Genomic DNA, 3401 nt, shown 5'->3' with positions numbered 1-3401 from the left:
GCTTTTTTACAATTTTTTGACGTATGGTTGAAACCACAACACTTAAAACACATCCTCACCTCCAATGCATCAAAAACTGTACAAAAGTCGTAACCCAAGGCCAGATTACCCGCCTCGATTGCTAAATGGTACGAGTGTTCGTCCACTTGTAGTACTGCTTGATAAATGTCCTTATTTTTTTTCGTACAACTAACATTTACTATTGAGATTTTGTCACGATCCTTAAATACATGTTTATTCTGGCTGAATAGTAAGTTCAACATAGTATCCTCATCATGCTTCTCTGTTATTCCCACGATTTTGATTCTCGGGTGCAACTTGCTAGCCTCCTTGACCTCGTATCTATCGGACAGTTTTCGGGTTGCTAATGATTTGAATTTGGTCGAATCCTCCTCAGAATTGCAGCTGACAACCAACCCCCCATTACTAATATTTTTTACTTTCGAGATAGCGATGTTTTCTTGTAACGGAATGATATTTTGAAATAGCTCAGACTTGGTAACTGCATTCCGTTGGCCACTATTCTTAGGTTTAAGTAATACAGAACTTTTTTTCACTACGTCACTGTAGGAACTACACTTCGGTGCGGAAGTTGAATCTGTTCTAGGTTTTAGTTCATCAATTTTTGGAATTAGGTGTTCGTCTATATTGCTCTTTACCACATTCTTCAATTCACGCCTAACAGCAGACAGCGTGCTTGCTTCAAGGCTCTTAAACATCACATCAATCTCCACTAGCATAGCTTGGAATTTAGATTCCAAACTGTTGGCAACCTTATCCACTTTCTCGCTTAGCGAGTCAATAATGCTGTTGAACTTTCCAAGTGTATTCCGCTCATTAATGTCGACATTTCTTAGGCAACCATTGCATATAAAAAGAACATTTTTGTTTTTCTCTAAGAAATCAAATTCATTTTTATTAATGTTTACACAAGAGTGATGATACCAACCACGACACGGTCCTTCACATCCGATTAGGCCATCATTTTTGCTGATTTTGCATTTAATACAATTCGGCATAGTGTAGCAGGAAATAGCACGCCTATGTGAGCTGTTTACATTTCTTAAGGCATATACAAAAAACAGCCGACCGACAAAAAAGAAGAGAGTGGTATAGGTTTCGAATAGGATATGTCTATAAGAGATGCATCAATACATCAAAAGTTAGCAATCACAACAATGCCACTAATACATAAATACACAAACGTAGCATAAATATACTAGTTCCACTTATATTGAATAAGAAATTATCAAAAGACTGACGAAACTAACGTTTTAGAAACGGTAACGAGACACTCAGAACTCAACGATCTTAACTCGATCGACACGGCGAATGGTATTTACACTGAAAATATCGACTGGAAAATCTGACTCATGATTACCAAATGCAGCCAATTTTCGCCAAATTGATTCNCAAGGGTATATAAAAAAAAAATAATTAGATATACGAGGTAAGAAAGAAAAGAAAGGTGTATTTAACAATGTACAGTAAAATCTAAATAATAATTACAGAAATAAAACAAAAGCAAAAACACAACACTCAATACATTAAACACATAAATTAAAAAATTAAAAACTAAAATTAAATCACAATATTCAAAACCAAAACAAATATAACCGTAACAATATATTACAGTTAATTACAACATACTATCTATTGAATAGTGCCCCCAAGGTAATGTGTCATGGGTATCGTTTAATAAAAAACGTTTATCATCAGCTGCACTTAGAGCTAGTTTTGTTTGCTCTACTGAGAAAACGTTATGTAAAGTTGACTGAATGGTTCTCGGTTTGCGATAGAGTTCAGTTTTATTATCTAAACAGTTTTTGTAGTCGTCAAATGTGATGGAATTTTTAACTATATTCTTTTTAACTCCTTTAGATTTTTTAATAGTAGATTTGCCGTCTATTAAGATGCTGTACATTTTGCTACCTTCTCGTATCGCTGAGGGTTGATGTACTTACCCTGATCTTAAGGGAAAAAAAAGGGTCCAAGTTGGAAGTGCAAAACCCTAAGCTAGCCGTCAGCCGGAGCTGGTCGTGCGGTCAATCTTTAAGAGGACCGTTTAGTTTAAGGGCGCCAGTAACCATTTACCCTAGGGTTCTAAGCTACTCAATATTCGGTTACTAAATATTGTTGACCCAAATAACTTATTTAGCAACTAATAGCAACACCTAATCCGGTTATATTTTAATCAATTTACTAAATTAATGGTACGAAATAGTTCAGTTACTAATATTTATTAACATTATTACGTTCAAATCACAATTAAAATATCAAAGTCGACGATACCTATTAAATAAATAATTATAAATAATTGATAATAAATCTCAATTGGGAGACCGCTCGTGATCACGATAGGTGGACAATTGTTATATCTATCATTAATTCTTATCTAATTCTTTATAAACAAATTGAATAAACGATATTAGTAAGAAAAATATATATATATAAATGTCTAATAGTAACCGGACTACCTAATATAACTGACTGGGAAGAAAAAAATAACTAAGCAAAACTAACAATAAAAAAAGAAAAGGAAAAGTTCAATATTAATCGGGGACACAACCATAAGCTATTTACTGATCATTTGTATGAATATGTAGGTAACTCTGAAAGTTTTAGTAATTGTTTACAAGTTAATAATAATAAGGAAATATATAGGTACAACTTTTGCTTACTGACAGCCGGTATTAGCTCATAGAATTATCTTATTTGGAATAACAAAAAAATAAAAAGGAATAATAACTAACAGATAAGTTTATGTATATGATTTGCCCCGTAGGTTTAAGACTAGTTGTAATTTAGTAATGTTCAGATAAAGTGCACAAGATGGTTCTGAACATGCACATACCGTATATGGGTATTTTATATTATTACACAAAATTATTAAAGAAAGGAAAAAAGTATATACATATATAGATCAGCTGTTAATTGGTGCAATTAATAGGAGTCAGATATAAATCTACCTCTACTTGCTTGCCTCGGTGCAAGAAACCAAAAGAATAAATTTAAAAATAAAGTAATAAGTTTTGCTTATCTGGAGACCCTGCAGTTGCAGATGCACCGGCACAATGAGCACGCCCAGTAGAAGACTCCGCCAAGATCTAGCTCGTACCCCGATGACACAATATAGATCCTTGTAGCAGTGATGTAAGACCAGCTGAGAGGCTGCCTCAAAGGTTGAATGTCAAGGGATGGAAGTTTGTCTCTCTACTGATAATAAGGGATGTCAGCCCGTGGTAAAAAGCCCTATAAAATACGATACACCAGAAGGTAAATGAGGAATAATGGAAAAAATAGAGTAATTACTTACAGAGATGGAGAGTGGCTTATTTAGTATCCCAGTAATCATATAAGGGAAATTAAATATTACGGCCTGATTTTGCAATCGCCAAGGT

This window comes from Anoplophora glabripennis, unplaced genomic scaffold, assembly GCF_000390285.2.
Source record: "Anoplophora glabripennis isolate ALB-LARVAE unplaced genomic scaffold, Agla_2.0 scaffold413, whole genome shotgun sequence".
Classification (NCBI taxonomy): domain Eukaryota; kingdom Metazoa; phylum Arthropoda; class Insecta; order Coleoptera; family Cerambycidae; genus Anoplophora; species Anoplophora glabripennis.
Note: the sequence above shows the minus strand (reverse complement) of the source record.